This window comes from Macrobrachium rosenbergii, chromosome 35, assembly GCF_040412425.1.
Source record: "Macrobrachium rosenbergii isolate ZJJX-2024 chromosome 35, ASM4041242v1, whole genome shotgun sequence".
NCBI lineage: Eukaryota > Metazoa > Arthropoda > Malacostraca > Decapoda > Palaemonidae > Macrobrachium > Macrobrachium rosenbergii.
In genome coordinates, this window is record NC_089775.1 from 6,753,172 (window position 1) to 6,771,305 (window position 18,134).

An 18,134-nucleotide genomic window follows, 5' to 3' on the forward strand; every position below is an offset into this window, starting at 1 on the left:
TATGGAAATAGGCCTCCTGCTGAAAGATGATGTCCTGCAAACCATCTGAAGAACTTTGGTGTATTTCGCATGAATTTTTATGGTGGTCTAGGAGAAAGAGAGAGAGAGAGGGAGAGGGAAAGGAGGAGAAAAAGAGAGAAAGAGTGAGGGAGAGAAAGGAGGAGAAAAAGAGAGAAAGAGTGAGGGAGAGAAAGGAGGAGAAAAAGAGAGAAAGAGTGAGGGAGAGAAAGAGGAAAAAAAGAAGAAAGAGAGAGAGAGAAAGGAGGAGAGAAAGAGAGAAAAAGGAGGAGAGAGAGTGTTTGGAGAGAAAGATGAAGAGAGAGAGAGAGAGAAAGGAGGAGAGAGAGTGAGAGAGAGAGAGGAGGAGAGAGAGAGAGAGAGAGAAAGAGGAGAGAGAGAAAAGGAGGAGAAAAAAGAGAGATAGCGTGAGGAGAGAGAGAAAGGAGGAGAAAAGAGATAGGAGAGAGAGAGAGAGAGAGAGAAAGGAGGAGAGAGAGAGATAGGAGGAGAGAGAGAGAGAGAGAAAGGAGGAGAGAGAGAAAGTGAGGGAGAGAGATTGAGGAAAAGAAAGAAGGCAAGAGAGAGAGAGAAAGCTCCCTAACTCATATGACCTAGCTTTAGTAATTTAAGCTACTATTTGTTCCGACACGATATACAAACCCTCTGTCCTTTACATTAGGGATTACTTTCAGGCGTAGGCTGGAAACGGCCGTTGAACTTCAAACAAGGTGGTTAGGCAGTTAACTATTGTCCAGGAGGCGGGAGTACCGCCTGCCCAGATGTAAACATTCCAATTTGCTTTCGGCCGTCGTAGCGCTCGGACGTTGTTCTTCGCCGCTCTCTGCCTGACTGCTCTTTTTGTCATCATTTTGGTGGGAAACTTACTTTTTTGTTTTGATCATGGACAAACCAACCAAGCCTTCCTGTCCCCAGCGTGTATGTTCCGGGGTGGGAGGGAAAAATGTAACTCTTTTCGATCTAGCGTTGATGCGGACCCACACACTCTCTGCCCATCTTGCAGGGGGCGTGTGTGTTCGCGTGACGCTCCCTGTACTAAGTGTTGTTTGTGGTCCCCCGGGCAATGGAGGAAGTTCGAGGGGAGGAGACGTTACCATCGTAAGCATACCAAAGAGTCGTCCGAGGGAAATACGCCCCGACGACTCCAGTGGTGGCGAACGTGTCGGGTTCGTTTCTCCCTCCCGGCGAACTTCTTCTTGCTCCCTCTCCCTCAGGTGAGGACTCCCCCTCCCCTTCCTCTTTTGTTTCATCGTTTGTGGAAGGGCGCGGGGGAGAGTTGGACCGGGACATCCTCTCAGAGGTCTCTTCCCGTTCTGGAGGGGAGTTTCTTCCTCCAGAGCGAGTGGAGGCTTCCCGCTCTAACCCGACTTTTGCTTCAGGTCTCGGGCTGGATAGCCAGGCTACGGACTCGGCTTCAACCTGGCTACACCTGGGCCTACCTGGCACGTCACTGGAGGGACTGGCACCTCATCTCTCCACCACTCCGGTGACCACTCACTCGGCAACGACAGTCACTACAACGGCTGTCACCATGTCCAGGTTTGCGCAGCTTCCAGTATCGGTAGCCTCACATCTAGATACACAGGTCTCGGCTTCCACTGCCGTACAACACGCAGTACCTCTGCTGCCTGGCTTCCTGGCCCCTTTCACGCGAGGAGGCCCTGCCTACATGGTGACGTCATCCTTCCCGTACGTGACTGTTGCTGGCCCCGTTGCTGACCCTGGCTCATCCACGGCCACAGTTCCTCGATTCACGTTCCAGCCCGGCCCTTCATCTGTTCCTCTCCCCATTCCATCGACTCTAGCGCGGCCTGACATGACTACCCACGCGGGAGGGGCGGCGCCTGCATTCCCGGCCCCTCCCACTTTGGTTGGTGGCCGACGCGCGGTTGCTCCCACCCAGGTAAGTGTTGGTCCGAGCTCCGAGGTCTCTTCCCGGGATGTGCCTTCTGCTGCAGCCCCTCCTGCCGTTCCTGAGTCTTCAACTGTGCCCGCCTGGTTTGGGGACTTAACAGCGATCCTGAGGCAGATGGTGAAGAAGAAGAAGAAGAAGTCTAGGAAGGTGTTGTCATCTTCGTCTTTGTCTTCATCATCGTCATCGTCTTCGTCTGCTGCCTCTTCTGCTTCTCCCCCCCCCAAGAAACCTCGCACCGAGGCTTCTAAGGGTCTGCTTCCTTCCACAGGGAAGAAGGCAGTGGGATCTCACGTTGGCTCTTCCCGATCCTCAGATCAGGGAACCGCTGCCCTGGCCTCTGGGTGAGCCGCATTGGGAGCCAATGGCGTGCAGACCAAGGTCTGCACCCCCAGCTGTGCCTAAGAAACCTCCTGCTTTAAAGGCCAGCGAGTCAGCGTCGGACACTCGTTCGCGAGTTGCTCCGAGTACCTGGGTCCCCAAGGAGACCCGGGTACCCCAGTCTGATACGGGAGAAACTCCTTGCTGTATGGACCAGGGCGTGGGGCGAGAGAAAGAGCCGGGGCATGCAGGTGCCCCGACTCTTCCTGCTGGCACTACTGTGAGTGCCAAGTCAGGTTATCGGGATAGCACTTCAGCCCCTCGGGGCCGAACGCCAGGAGAGGTGGAGAAGAGGTCCCCTGCTCAGTCTTCTCGAGAGGCTACAGCCTCGAAGAAGACTGTGACGCGTGCAGAGGACAGTGCAAGCTCGCGCCAGCCAGCAGCGCGCTCAACTCCTCCCAGTCCCCGGCCACGTCCACGCGGCCAGCCTGGCTCGGGGGAGGCTCTCGCGTGGCTTGGCTCTCGCGAGCCGCTCCGCTCTCCTCGGGAGATTGCTTCTCCAAGGCGAAAGCAGTCTCCTCGACCTGGGCTGCCGTCACCAACGCGGGTTGATGACCGCTCCTGGCCCGCTGCCTCTGTTGGTTCTGCCAGCAAAGCCAGTGGGAGCGCCCGATCCTCCTCGCCTGTCCCCTCTGCCCCTTCGGCTTCTTCCAGGGGGCGCGAGTCGGACAGACAGAACTCCGGCGAGTTGTCTCCCCAGAGTTCTACCTCGTGGGCGTACGAACCTGGCTTGGTCCTTGGCTTGACCAGGTCTTATGCTCGCGTGGTCCAGGAAGGATCACGGGGGTCTGCCAAGGTTCTCCCTCCTGCAGGGAGAGTAGATCGGGAGGAACGCACCCTGGAAGGACTCTGCCCCAGGATGCAGACACTCCTGAAATACAGAGGACTTTTGCAGTGGTTATCGCGCTGATTCGTCAGCACAATGACCTCAGGGAAGGGACCATGGCTTCTTCTGTGGATCGTCCGTCGTGCCTCGACTCCTTTTGGGGACCTAAGAAGGAACTCAAGGCTTCGGTGGGGCTACCGTGGTCCACGCTTGCCTAGGGGATCCTCGATCAGGTGAACAGTCTTGTGTCTGGGCAAGCTTCTTCCCCCTCCTCTGTCTCGCCAGAAGTGCTTCTATACTCCAGTTGGAGGGGCGTTGCTGACCAAGCAGGTTGACCCGGACCTGACTCGTCTGGATCCAGGTCTGACGTTGCAACAACTTACTGGTGAGAGTATCTCCCTCTCCCAGCAAGAAGCTGCAACCCTGGAAGCCACCACCATGGCGGCCTTCCAAGCAGTCTCCTGGCTCGATCTGTGATCCTTCACAGTATCGAGGGTAGCTTCTTCCTCAGGTGCTATCGTACCTGGGGAGGACTCCGCCTTTGGGAGACTGTGCCAATCTGGGGGAAGGGCTATTTCCTACCTCGCCCACCAGACTGCGAACCTGTGGGCAAACCTGGTTCTGAAGCGAAGAGACGCCGTTCTCTCTCGTTTCTCCAGGTCTGTAGGTCCTGAATCAGCAATCGCTCTCAGGAATGGACCGTTTCTGGGTTCCTCCTCTCTCTTCCCTAGAGAGCCGGTGGATGCCGTGGTAAACAAACACCGTGCCGATGACAGCGACCGGCTTGTCCACCAGGCAATGGCCAAGACCTCCGGGTCTTTTCATCCCACTGCAGCCAGGTCTTCGGGCCAGGCTGGCGCTTCTTCGGCCCCTAAGAAGTCCCAGTCTTCGAAGGGGACTTGAGGAAACACCCAGCCTTCTTCTTCCTCGTGAAGGGGGGTCCTTTCCACCCTTTTCAGCCCACTTTCCAAGCCGGTAAAGGGGGCAAAGGGAAGAAGAAGAAGGGGAAACGCTAGGGGTGGCGTTCCCCCCCAAAAGCTGCCGAAGGTGGGGGTGCCTGTCGAGCCATTGGGCAACATGGCAGCGACATGGAGCCGAGACCTGGATAGTGGACGTCCTTCGGGAGGGATATCTACTACCCTTCGAGTCTCGACCTCCCCTCACCTACACTCCGGTCCATCTCCAAACCTACGTTCCAGGATCATCAGAAGGACACCGCACTACAGCAAGAAGTGCAAGCCATGCTGAGCAAGGGTGCTGTAGAAGTCGTGTCGGACCAGTCCCCAGGCTTTTACAGCCGTGTCTTTCTCGTGGAGAAAGCCTCAGGGGATGGAGACTGGTCATAGACCTCTCTCCCCTGAACCGTTTCGTTCGCCAGACTCGGTTCACGATGGAAACAGCGCAATCCGTGCTGGCCTCCATCATGGAGAACGACTTCTTACTTATGGTGGACCTGAAGGATGCATATTTCCAAATACCCATCCACCCAACCTCTCGCAAGTACCTCCGCTTTGTCCTCGGGAGACGGTCTTCCAATTCAGGGCACTTTGTTTTGGGTGTTCATGAGTCAACCGCTTCCCAGGTGTTCCTGAAAGTATTCTCCAGGGTGTCAGCTTGGAGCCCACTTGCACGGATCCAGGTAAATCTGGAGAAGTCAGATCTCACCACCAAGCAGAGGATAAAGTACCTGGGCATGCTGACTGAGGTATCTCAACGACTGGCAAGTTCAGGCAGGCGGGCTGTTCCTGTCAACACAGGAGCAACCAGCCCGGCAATGGCAAGTCGTCATTGCTACAGGACAGGGATCATGCTCCTCAAGTTTTGCTAAGGGGTCTAGGGATCGTGGTAAATCTCAAGAAGTCAGATCTCCCCCTCCGACCCTTCTGCAGAGGATAAAGTACCTGGGCATGCTGATAGACACGGGCAGCGAAACCTCTTTCCATCTTGGACTCTCGTATCAGCAAGTTCAGACTGGCAGCACAACTGTTCCTGTCAGGGGACAGGAGCAGCCAGCCATCAGGCAATGGCAAGCCTTCATTGGTCATTCCAGGCAAGAGGAATGTCGTGGCAGACAAGCTCAGCCGCCAGAACCAGGTGGTAGGGACGGAATGGTCCCTCCACCAGGAGAGCGGAAAGGCTGTTCAACCTGTGGGGGCGTCCAGCCATCGATCTGTTCGCCATCTGGCACAACAGAAAGCTCCAGGTCTTGTGTTCTGTCGTGCCAGACCCATGGGCCGCTGCAGATGACGCTTTCCAGCATCCGTGGAACAACCTCGACGTGTACGCCTTCCCGCCATTCTGTCTGATTCGCCGAGTAGTCAGCCAAGTGATGATCACCCCGAATCTCAGAATGATTCTGGTGGCACCCAAATGGCCCCAAGCCGTTTGGTATCCGGACCTGCTAGCTCTTTTCTCTGAGGCGCCAAGAGATTCCCCCCTGGCCCAACCTCCTGCGTCAACCTCATGCAGAGCGGTTCGACCTGGCAGTGCATTCCCTGTGTCTTCACGGCTGGAGGTTATCCACCATCTCTTGCAAGCAAGAGGCTTTTTGCGCTGCGAGCAACAGAGATGGCAGGATACCTCAGACGATCCTCCGTAGCGGTATACCAGGAAAGTGGTCCGTCTTCTGTGGTTGGTGTCGTCAAGGTGTATCTCTCCGATCGGAGCCTTCTGTTCAGCAGGTCGAGAGGACTTCTCCGTTTTCCTTAAAGCTGAGAGAAGCTCTCTCTTTCGTTTCAGAGAAGCTTCAAAAGGTCTTGCCCACCCGGGGATCTTAGGCCCCCTGCGTAGGATGTGACTCTCGGCCTGAGGAGCCTGACTCGTGCACCGTATGAGCCTTTACGAGAGTCGTCAGACAGGGATTTGACCCTCAAGACCGTCTTCCTGCTAGCCCTGGCATCGGCGAAGAGAGTTGGCGAACTTCACAGACTTTCCTTTGATGTTAAACACTCAAGGGGATGGGGATCAGTTACGCTCGATTTCATCCCGGATTTCGTAGCGAAGACTCAGAATCCTTTGGTCCCTGACACACGGTTTGAGTCCTTCACGATCCTCCCTTGAGGACTTTGTAGGTAATGAACCAGACGAGATGCTACTGTGTCCTGTTAGAGTGCTGCGGCGCAATCTGAAGGGGACTCGACACCTCTGGCCTTAGTGTCGATGACTCTTCATTAGTACTGGCTCGACCAAGAAAGAAGTGTCCAAGAACACCATCTCTTTCTGGCTTCGTGAGACGATAAGGAGAGCGTACTCTGCTGCAGGAGAAGACGACACCAGTACGCTTTGTCCGAGAGCTCACTAGGTCCGCAGCATTGGTCCGTCCCTTGCATTCCGGAAGAATATGTCGGTAGCACAGGTGCTGAAGGCAGGAGTGTGGTCCCAGCAGACTACCTTCACCTCCTTCTACCTCCGGGATGTTGCACACAATCCTTGGACACTTTTTCCTTGGGTCCTGTGGTGGCTGCTCAACAGTTGTGTAGCTTATCCAGCTCCTCTAACAGGACAGGTTGCGTCTCGCCTAAGTTGTACGGTTTTGATTGGGAGAATGAATGTGGAGTGACTGGCCTCTCTTCCTTCTCCCCACCCTGGCTCTCTTCCCACGGGCAGGGAGTGAACATGCCGTTACAAGCTGGATCTGGCGGTCGATGCAGGTAAGCACATAACGGGAGCTCCCGTTCTTTCTTCCGTTCAGGTTGATAGAAGCAACCCCACTCCTTCCTCTTGCAAGGGGAGGAAGGAGACCATGACTTTGAGACAAACCCAATGCTTGTATTTGCCTTATTGTCATCCGATGTCAAATTCTTCCTAGCCTACTTTGCATGAACTGACGTTTCCTCTTTCATGCAAAGCGACCCAGAAGTCTGACACCTGATCCTGCGTTTCCTACAACCCGATCTTTTGTCAGAGGCAGTTTTTTCCCTTCCTCGCTCTCATGACCAGGAGGGGAAGACAAGTCAGTCAGTCAGTTCATAGAGACTTAATCAGATTCCTCCCTCCAGTCAGTAAGTCTCCTAATGTAAAGGACCGAGGGTTTGTATAGTTAGGAAAAATACATTTTGTACATGCAACTTACCCGGCAGATATATACTTAGCTATAGTCTCCGATGTTCCCGACAGAAATTCAAATTTCAGCGGCACATGCGACAGGTAGGTCAGGTGATCTACCATTCCCGCGCTGGGTGGCGGGAATAGGAACCATTCCCATTTTCTAATCAGATTTTCTCTGTCGCTGGTTCGGCAACATCTGTTGTTGGTTCCTCCTGCTTGATTTTCATTTTTGCTTGCTAAGGATTATTTTGGACTGACCTTTGGTGACGTATTGGATCTTTGGCTTGGCATACGCTTTTGTGGATTGTTTTTGAATTTGGCTTAGGATTTTTCTTTAAGGATGTCTGATCAGAATGTTGCACCTGTTTTTCTTGTGTGTGTTAGACCTGATTGTAAGGTGAGACTACCCCAAGCTTGGTAGATCCTCACACTGTATGTATGAGGTGTCGGGAATGACTGCTGTATTGATAATACTTGTACTGAATGTGAGAATCTGACTGAACAAGAATGGAAGGCTTTGAGTGCTTATGTAACGTAAGCTGGAGAAGGATAGAGCTAGGAAGGCTTCTTCTAGGAGCTCTAGTAGGTCTCTCTCTAAGGAGGTGAAGTAGACCCTAATATTCTTGCAGATTCTCCTGTCACTCCTTTGGTTTCAGCACCTTCACCCTTCATCGAACCTGCGGATTCGTCGTCTGAGATGGCTGCCATGAAAGCCACGATCCGTAAGATGCAATCGCAGCTGCGTGCAATGGAGGAGAAGAAGGTAAAAGTGACAGTGATTTGTGTAGTGTCCCCAGTGTAGTGGAGGGGGTCTGACCGGCTCCGCATTGCTCCTAGGCCTAGACCTCTTCCAAACTCCCAGGACCAGTGGAGGAGGAATGTTGACAGCCGCAAGGGGATGAAGAGCATTCCCCACGGGTCAGGCGTCCCTTCGGCAGCTCCTGTTGACGCGTCCCAGGCTGCCTTGGATCGCCACAGAAAAGGGATCCTGAGGAAGTGTTTTTCTTCTTCTGCTTCGTCTTCTCCCAGGCGCGGGTGGAGTTCGGCTGAGGAGTCGCGCCTTCAGAAGAGGACCTGGAAGGCTCCTAGAGGAGACGCTATGGATTCTAGCCCTGAACACTTCCCAGAGGGTTCTCCGTGGTGAAGAAGAGAGCTCGAAGATCCCCTCTTCTTCTTCAGGAGTTCAGGAGTCTCACTAAGCAGATCCTGGTTGGCCTCCAGGCTCAGCTTTCTGCTCTTGCTGGCTCTTTGGCTAAGAGCTCGTCTCGTAGGAAGGATGTTTCTCTGCCCATCAAGTCCTCCAAGAAACATCCTTCTCCCAGCAAGCGCCCTTCAGTTTGCAGGCGCACTTCTCCTGAACTTCGGCGCTCCTCCTGATCTCCTGCTCCTTCCCGGATTCCTTCCTGGTTGGCGCTCTTCTCCTGTTAGCGCCCCTCCAGTAGCCTCCCAACTTTGTCAGGGTCGCTCTTCTCTCCTTCAGGACGCAGGCGCTCCTCTCTTGCAGGCGCTTCTCTTCTCTTGGAGGCGCTCTTCCTCGGAGGATAGCGCCTCTCCTTCCAGGCGCTCGCGTCCTCGCTTCTGCCGTTCTTCTCCTGTTAGAGAGCGCCTCTCCTGACAAGCGCTCTTCTCACTTCAAGTCCCGTACTTCAGCACATGGAGAAGCCCCTCCCCAGCCACTCCTCCCTTCTGGTAGTAGGCGCCTCTCCTAGTAAGGGCCAAATCGCCTTAGTTAAAAGTCTTCTCCTGTCAGGCTGCAGATTTCTAGCAGACGCCTCTCCCCTGATAGGCACTCTTCATTGGTCAGAGGCTCCTCTCCTTCTAGGCGCTCTTCTCCTGTCAAGTGCCCTTCTTCGTCCAAGCGTTCTTCTCCTCCTGCAGGCCTGGATGTTTTGTCGGAGGATGAATCCCCCTAGGATGTCAGTATTTCTGACTATAAGAGGTTGGCAACTTTACTCGTTCAAGAGTTTGGAGAATCCCTTAAACCTGCTTCTCCTCCTTCTCCTAGCTCTATGCTTTCGAGCACGAAGACTCTAGTCCCTCTCAATTCTGAGGAAAGGCTACCTCATCCCCTTCAAGGAGAAACCTCCCTTGACAACAACTCCAAGGGAGTTATCGGCAAGATACAAGGACCCTGTTCGAAGACAAGCCCTTCTGCTAGCTGTGGACCAAATGCTGGCAAAAGCAGCCATAGAACCGGTTCAAGATCTCCATTCCCCGGGGTTTTACAATCGGCTTTTTCTGGTGCCGAAAACTTCGGGGGGTTGGAGACCGGTGCTGGACATAAGCGCACTGAACCTCTTTGTCATCAAGAAGTTCTCGATGGAAACGACATCCTTAGTTCTGTCGTCTCTTCGTCCAGGAGATTGGATGGTGTCCCTGGACCTTCAGGATGCCTACTTCCACGTACCCATCCATCCCTCCTCCAGAAAGTACCTCAGGTTCATGGTAAATGGAAGAACCTTTCAGTTCAGGGCTCTGTGCTTCGGACTTTCGACAGCCCCCAAGTGTTCACGACATTCTAAAAAAATGTGGCTCATTGGCTACATTTAGAGGGGGTAGGATCTCCTTGTATCTCGACGATTGGCTGATTCGCGCCCATTCGAGAGAACCGTTGTCTGGAGGACTTATCTCTTACCTTAAAACTGATCCAGTCCCTAGGACTTTTAGTAAACCTCAAGAAGTCCCAGATGATTCCTCAGCAGAGAATTGTCTACCTGGGGATTCTGATGGATTCTCAGGGTTTTCAAGCGTTTCCTCCCTGGAAAGAAGGGAACGCTGCCTGCAAAGGTGACAGCCTTTTTAGAGAAAGACAGTTGTTCCGCGAGGGAGTGGATGAGTCTGCTGGGGACCATTTCCTCGCTGGAGCAGTTTGTTTCTCTGGGAGGCTGCACCTAAGACCTCTTCAGTTCTTCCTGAACGAAAATTGGGATCGGAAGTCCCAAGAGTTGCAGATTCCTTCCTTATTTCAAACAAGATAAAGGAACATCTCCGTTGGTGGTTGGACCCCAGAAACTGGGTCAGGAATTCCTCTTCAACCGCCGAGCCCTCGCCTAGTGTTGTTTTCAGACAGCCTCAGAGTCGGGTTGGGGAGCAACACTAGGCTCGGAAGAAGTGTCAGGCACCTGGGAAGGAGATCAGATGTCCTGGCACATCAACAAGAAGGAACTCTCAGCTATCCATCTGGCGCTCGTCCACTTCGAACCTCTAGTCAGGGGGTCGGTAGTGCTAGTCAACTCGGACAACACCACAGCCCTGGCTTATATCAGAAAGCAGGGAGGAACACACTCCTTCTCCCTTTACGACACAGCAAGGAGGTTGCTGCTGTGGGCGGAGGAGAGGAACATCATTCTCCTCACCAGGTTCGTACAAGGGGAAAGGAATGTGAGAGCAGACCTACTGAGCAGGAAGAACCAAGTTCTTCCCACAGAGTGGACTCTCCATCCATAGGTTTGCGAAAGGCTGTAGAGCCTTTGGGGGAGACCCAATATCGACCTCTTTGCTACTCATTGGAACGCAAGACTGGAGACATACTGCTCTCCGATCTCGGACCCCAGAGCAGTAGCGATAGACGGCCTTCTCCTAAATTGGGAAGGTCTGGACGGTTATGCCTTTCCCCCCTTCAAGATCCTGGGGGAGGTAATAAGAAAGTTCGCTGCCTCAATAGGCACCAAATTGACCCTGATCGCCCCCTTTTGGCCATCTCAAGACTGGTTCACAGAGGTGCTGGAATGGATGATGGACTTTCCCAGGTCGCTCCCTCTCAGGAGCGATCTTCTCAGACAGCCCCACTTCGACAGATTCTACAAGAATCTCCCCGCTCTCAACCTAACTGCCTTCAGACTATCGAAGGATTGGTTAGAGCGAAGGGATTTTCGCGCAAGGCTGCAAAGGCTATCGCCAGAGCCAGGAGATCTTCTACCTTGCGCCTCTACCAGTCGAAGTGGGAAGTTTTTAGAAGATGGTGCAGGGCTCAGAAAGTGTCCTCTTCCAGTACCTCTGTAACGGACATCGCGGATTTCCTTATTTACTTAAGGGAACAGTGTAATCTGGCCGTTTCCACCATTAAGGGATACAGAAGTATGCTTTCTTCGGTTTTTAGACATAGAGATCTGAACATCTCGGAGAATAAGGACCTTCACAACCTTATCAGGTCGTTCGAAACATCTAAAAACAAGTCCGCTAGACCTCCCAGCTGGAATTTGGACGTGGTTTTGAAATTCCTGATGTCCGAGAAGTTTGAGCCTCCTCGATCAGCTTCTTTCAGGGATCTGAGTAGGAAGTCTTTGTTCCTTTTTGCTCTTGCTACAGCTAAGAGATTAAGCGAATTACAGGCTTTGGAAGGTACAGTCGGATTTAAAAAGGACTCTGCGATTTGCTCCTTTAAGTCCCTCTTCCTAGCGAAGAATGAGAACCCTTCCAAGCCATGGCCTAGGAGTTTTGAGGTCAAAGGACTTTCTACTTTAACAGGACAAGAGTTGGAGAACACTCTCTGTCCAGTGAGAAGCCTTAAATGCTATCTGGATAGAAAGAAACAGCTCGGAGGCAATACTGAAAGTCTTTGGTGCTCAGTAAAGGATCCTACAAGAACTATTTCTAAGAACGCCCAAGCATTCTTCATCAGAGACGTCATCAAGGAGGCGCATCTTTCTTGCAAGGACGAGCACTTGAAGCTCCTGAGAGTTAATGCACATGAGGTGAGAGCCATAGCTATTTCTCTGGCTTTTCACAAGTCTGGGTCTCTCCAGTCTATTGTGGACTCTACTTACTGGAGATGTAACTCGGTTTTTGCTTCTCATTATTTGAGAGATGTGCGTGTTACCTATGAGAAGTGCTTCTCTCTTGGAGCCTACGTATCTGCGGATTCGGTGCTGGGTCAAGGAGCTGAATCTAATCCTTTATAGTCTAGCTATTTTGGTTGTTTTTTAATGCGTGGTGATGTGTGTTTTTTATGGTCGGTTGGAAGAGAGTGTTGGAGTAAAGCCTCCCTTTCAACTCGTATCACTAACAAGGTTAGGCTTGGTCAGGTGGTCGGGATTGGTTGTTACTCTCCTTGTCGTTTTTTATTAATACCTAGCTCTGTCATGTAAGAGGGATAGCCCCCATTGATATGATTCAGGTAAAGGCTCTGTCATGTAAGTGGGTCAGCCCCCATTGACACGATCCATAACAGGCTCTGTCATGTAAGTGGGTCAGCCCCCATTGACACGATCCATAACAGGCTCTGTCATGTAAGTGGGTCATCCCCCATTGACACGATCCAGAAGGGCTGTCAGTCATAGGTCACATCCTCGCTGAAGCTCTTGAGGCAAGCAGACTCATAGACAGTATCCATGAAGTCTTCTGCCCAATCAGGTAAGAACCATGGTTTTTGATTTATCCTACAACATGTGTTGTTTCCCGTTTTTAGTTATTAGCTGTCTCTTGCCCTCCTCCAAGGGTGCCAATCAGCTAAGTATATATCTGATGGGTAAGTTGCATGTACAAAAATGATATTTTTATGATAAAATAAAGTTTTGTACATACTTACCCGGCAGATATATACGATTATGGCCCTCCCAGCCTCCCCACAGGAGACAGGTGGAAGAGAAAATCTGATCAGAAAACGGGAATGGTAGATCACCTGACCTACCTGTCGCGTGTGCTGTGAATTTTGAATTTCTGTCGGGAACGTCGGAGACTATAGCTAAGTATATATCTGCCGGGTAAGTATGTACAAAACTTTATTTTATCATAAAAATATCATATTTACTTTTAAAAATTGTTATATTTTATAGACTTACAAATTATTAATCCTTTACCAAATTGAACCTTGATATAAGAGAATCTTAGGCTAACTAGGCATAAGGATAGCCTAGCCAATCGTAGTGTCTTGATTCTAAAAGTAGCCTAGGCCTGCATAAACTTAGCCTAACCTGGAGAGTAATTACCAAAATCAAGACTCGAATATTACAAGGGGTATGGGCTGAAATCATGATTTCTGGGGAAAAAAAGTGTTATGCTGCGTGCTTTAGTCTCCAGGACATTGTGTATTGATTGTTACTGGGGAAAACATTAGTGCCTTTATACTAATGTAAGCCTAATACACTTCTTGTATATTTATAATGATCATTTTCTTTATCTTGCAGATAATTTGTGATGCACCAAATGCAGATGTGGTCAGGAGTCCTTGGAGAGCGAAGTTGAAGCAATTGTCAGAAAGGAAGCACATTTCTTGGTCTTGTTGGGAACGTGTTAGGATTGCTGTTCATTTTACTTTTCTGTAAGTATTTAAAAGATTATTTGTACGTTTATGAGTACTGTCGTTCATGGATGGTTTAAAGTAGAACTCATGAGGTTAGGAACTTTGTAACTGTTTATGCTAAGCTCTCTTGGCATCAGAATTGAAAAAACAAAATCACTTGTTCCCACGAGGATACAAACCTTCCCCTGTTATTTGTGAGTACAGGAAGTCCCCAAGTTACGACAGAGATCTGTTCCTGTGGTTTGTTGTGGGTCGAAATCAGGCATAAGTCATAATAATAAGTAATCGGCGGCATAACATCAGGTTGTTCCTACATGAATACAAACCTTCTGTCTTTACATAAGGATGTTACTTGCAGCACAGGTGGGTGGAAGCACACTCAGTAGAGTTGTCAACCAGGTACATTCTGGGGAACTGGAACGTGGTGACAGATGAGATCAGTTGCCAGGGTCAGCTGGTAGAGACATGGTCCCTACACCCAGACATTGCTGAAAGATTATCCAGTCTTTGGGATCTCCCAAAGATAGATCACTTTGCAAGCCGGCATAACAGAAGCTGCTGGTGTTCTGTTTTATTGTTTTGGAAACATGGGCAGTTATAGAAGATGCCTCCCAACACCCATGGGAAATCTCAGGGCCTACGTCTTTCCTCCGTTTTGTTTTGATTTGTTGGGTGGTCAACAGGGTCATGATCACCCTGACTCTCAGGACGACCTTAGTAGCTTCTATGTGGCCACTTGCTGAGTGGTATCCAGACTTGTGAGCTTTACTTTCCTATGTAGCAAGAGAGATTCCCCCTTAGCACAACCTGCTATGCCCGCCACACATAGGAAGGTATCACCAGGCTGTGGAAGGTCTGCCACTTCACACCTGGAAACTATCCAGCATCTTTTGCGAGTGAGAGATTTTTCTCGCCACACAACGACAGAGATGTCTGGAGACCCTTATATCCTCTGCGGCTGGGTACTAGGGGAAATGGACTGTCTCCTGTGGTTGGTGTTTTGACGGGGTCTCTCTCTGGTAGGAGCTACTCTTCAGCAGGTAACTGACTTTCTCGCCTGACATCGGCGAAGAGAGTTAGTGAGCTTCATGACCTTTCCTTTGATGCTAGCACTCGAGGGGATGGAGATCTGTTACACTTGAGTTTGTCCCGGAACTTGTAGCACTAGATTCGAATCCCCGTCAATCACCTCCGCAAAGGACTTTGCTGGTAGTGATTGGGACAAGATAATACAGTGTCCAGTTAGAGTGCTGCGATACTATCTTACGAGGACTTGATATCTCATGCCTGAGTGTCAACGACTCTTCACTAGTGCTGGCTCGACCAAGATGAAGTGTTCTAGAACACAGTTTCTCTCTGGCTTCATGAGATAATCAAGCGAATGTACTCTATGTCTGATGAGTTAGATGGGAATACATTCAGAGTAAGACCTCACGAGGTTAGGGACATTGCTCCATCCCAAACACTCTGGCAGAACCTTTCGGTTCTACAGGTATTAAGGGTGAGAGTTTGGTCTCGACAATCCACATTTATGTCCGTCTACCTTTGGGACGTTGCCCACAGGTCCTTGGACATGTTTCCCTTGGGTCCTGTGGTGGCCACTCATAAAGTTTTGTAGCTCACCTGGCTCCCATAGAGGGGCAGGTAGCAACTTGCTTAAAGTGTATGGTAGTGAGGAGAGAATGTGAGTGAGTGACTGTGAGTGAGTGACTGGCCTCCTTCCTTTTCTCTTTTACCGTTCCTCTCTCGTAGAAGAGGGTCAGGTGGCGAACCGTCATATGCTGGATTGCCGTGTCATGCAGGTGAGCCTCCATAACTGAGCACCCTTTCTATGATCTAGAGTAGATTATTAGATGCAAGTCCTCCCCCTCTCTCTAGCAAGGCGTGGGAGAGTCTGGCAATAATACAAACCTGTTGGTTTTTTTGGCCTTTTAATGTCTCCGACACTTTCAGCTCATCTTAGCCCTTTTTGAAATGACACAAACTCATTAACTCAAAAGACCCAGAAGTCTGGCAGTTGGACATTCCATACGTTCAACAGATCAGAGGCACGGGACTTCTTCTTCAACTCTTTGAGACCAGGAAGGGAGACCCCAGTGAGCAGAACTACCAGCCAGTTCAGAGATTTACCCAGAATCCACCCAACAAAGGGTAAGTGCTATGTAAAGACCAAAGGTTTGTATTTGCGTAGGAACAAACTACAAATTTTTAAAGTAATTTGTATTTGTTCCGACACGATATACAAACCGTCGGTCCTTTACATTTAGGAATTACTCTTAGTGTAGGCTGGAAGTGGCCGTTAAACTCTTGAGCAAGGTGGTTAGGTAGTAACTACTGCCAGGGAGGCAGGAATACCTGCCTGCCTGGATGTAAACATTCCAGTTTGCTTTCGGCTGTCATGTCGTTAAGCTCTTTATTATCCTGGTGGGATCTTAATGTATTTTTGTGTATATATTACTTGTGTTTGATATTTATTAATACAAACCCATGTTGTTCCGACACAATACACAAACCCTCTGTCCTTTACATTAGGGATTACTTTCAGGTGTAGGCTGGAAACGGCCGTTGAACTTCAAACAAGGTGGTTAGGCAGTTGACTACTGTCCAGGAGGCGGGAGTACCGCCTGCCCGGATGTAAACCTTCCAATTTGCTTTTGGCCGTCGTAGTATGCGGATGTTGTTCTTCACGCTCTCTGCCTGACTGCTTATTTCTTCTCTTTTGGTGGGAAATCTGTGTTATTTTTCTTACTAATGAATATGGACAAGTCTTCTAAGCCCTCCTATCCCCAGCGTGTGTGTCCCGGGGTGGGAGGCAAGAAATGCAGTTCATTTAGGTTTAGCGTCGACGCAGACCCACACGCTCTCTGCCCGTCTTGCAGGGGGCGTGTGTGTTCGCGCGACGCTCCTAGTAGTGAGTGTTGCTCTTGGTCTCCCGAGCAATGGAGGAAGTTCGAGGGGAGGAGATGTTACCGTCGATAAGCCTGCCAAGGAATCGTCCGAGGGTAATACGCCCCCAACGACTCCGTTGGTGGCAAATGTGTCGGGTTCGTTTCTCCCTCCCTGCGAGCTTCCCCTGGTTGCTCCCTCTCCTTTGGGTGAGGACTCCCCCTCCCCTTCCTCATTCATTTCATCAGGTGTGGAAGGGCGTGGGGGAGAGGTGGGCCGGGACATCCTCTCGGGGGTCTCTTCCCACTCTGGAGGGGAATTTTTTCCTCCAGAGCGGGTAGAGCCTTCCAAACCTAACCCGACTTTTGCTTCAGGTGTTGGACTGGATAGCCAGGCAGCAGACATCTCATCAACCTGGCTACACCTGGGCCTACCTGGCGTACCGTCACTGGAGGGGCTGGTGTCACATCTGTCCAGTGCTCCAGTGACCACTCACACCGCAGCGACAATCACCACAACCTCCGTCACCATGTCAGGTTTCGCTAAGGTCCCAGTGTTGGTGGCTTCGCACCTAGATACCCAGGTCTCGGCTGCCCCTGCTGTGCATAACGCAGTACCGCTGCCTCCTGGGTTCCTGGCCCTGTTCACGCGACCGGGTTCCTCCTACATGGTGACGTCAACTCTACCATATATATCTGTTCCCTGCCCCTGTTGCTGGCCCTGGCCCGATCTTGACTATGGTTCCGGCTCCTTGCTTCTCTATCCAGCCCGGCACTTTGTCTGTTCCTCTCCCCATACCTTCGACTCTGGCGCGACCCGGCCTGGCTGCCCACGCACCACCCGTGCCTGCATCCCCGGCCCCGCCTACTTTCATTCCTGGCCCCCACGCGGTTGCTCCCGCCCAGGTAAGTGCTGGCCCAAGCACCGCGTTCTCTGCCCGGGATGCACCTTCTGCTGCAGCCCCTCCTCCTGTTCCTGAGTCTTCAGCTGCGCCTGCTTGGTTTGGGGACCTGACGGCGATCCTGAAGAAGATGGCGAAGAAGAAGAAGAAGAAGAGGTCTAGAAAGGTGTCGTCATCTTCGTCTTCGTCATCGTCATCGTCTTCGCTGCTGCCTCTTCTTCTCCTTCCGAGGCTTCGCGGCCGAAGAAGAAGAAGTCTGCCTCCCCCCCCAAGAAGTCTCGCACCGAGACTTCCAAGGGACTGCCTCCTTCCACAGGGAAGGCAGTGGGATCTCTCGTCGGCTCTTCCTGATCCACGGATCAGGGAACCGCTGTCCTAACCTTCGGGTCAGTTGCATCGGGAGCCAAGGGCGTGCAGACCAAGGTCCACACCCACCCCCTGGCTGTGCCTAAGAAACCTGCATCTAAGGCCAGCGAGTCCACGTCGGACACTCGTACGCGAGTTGCTCCGAGTACCCGGGTCTCCAAGGAGACCCGGGTACCCCAGGCTGATACGGGAGAAACTTCTCTCCGTACAGACCAGGGCGTGGGGCGAGAGAAAGAGCCCGGGCATGCAGGTGCCCGGCTCTTCCTGCTGGCACTCCTGGGAGTGTCAAGTCAGGTTCTTTGGATAGTGCTTCGGCCCCTCAGGGCCGAACGCCAGGAGAGGCAGAGAAGAGGTCCCCTGCTCAGTCTTCCTGAGAGGCTGCGGCCTCGAAGAAGACTGGGGCGCGTCTAGAGGACAGCGCAAGCTCGCGCCAGCCAGACGCGCGCTCGACTCCTCCCAGTCCCCGGCCACGTCCGCGCGACCAGCCTGGCTCGGGGGAAGCGAGTGCGCAGCTCAGCTCACGCGAGCCACTCTGCTCTCCATTGGCGACTGCTTC

At 51.7% G+C, this 18,134-nt stretch overlaps 1 protein-coding gene and 1 long non-coding RNA gene across 3 annotated transcripts in view; both read left to right on the forward strand.

Annotated features, from left to right (window-relative positions):
• LOC136856447 (uncharacterized) overlaps nucleotides 1-18,134 on the forward strand; it is a 279,926-nt gene that overhangs the window by 112,453 nt on the left and 149,339 nt on the right. The gene's annotated exons all lie outside the window — the stretch shown is intronic.
• The window catches only part of LOC136856445 (gastrula zinc finger protein XlCGF7.1-like), a 38,583-nt gene that overhangs the window by 168 nt on the left and 20,281 nt on the right, over nucleotides 1-18,134 (forward strand). The window contains exon 2 of one of the 2 annotated variants that reach the window (XM_067134326.1): nucleotides 13,310-13,443. The gene's annotated coding sequence lies outside the window, so the exon portion shown is untranslated. Of the gene's footprint in view, nucleotides 1-13,288; nucleotides 13,444-18,134 lie in introns of those variants that run through there. The other variant, XM_067134327.1, reaches the window with a different exon arrangement.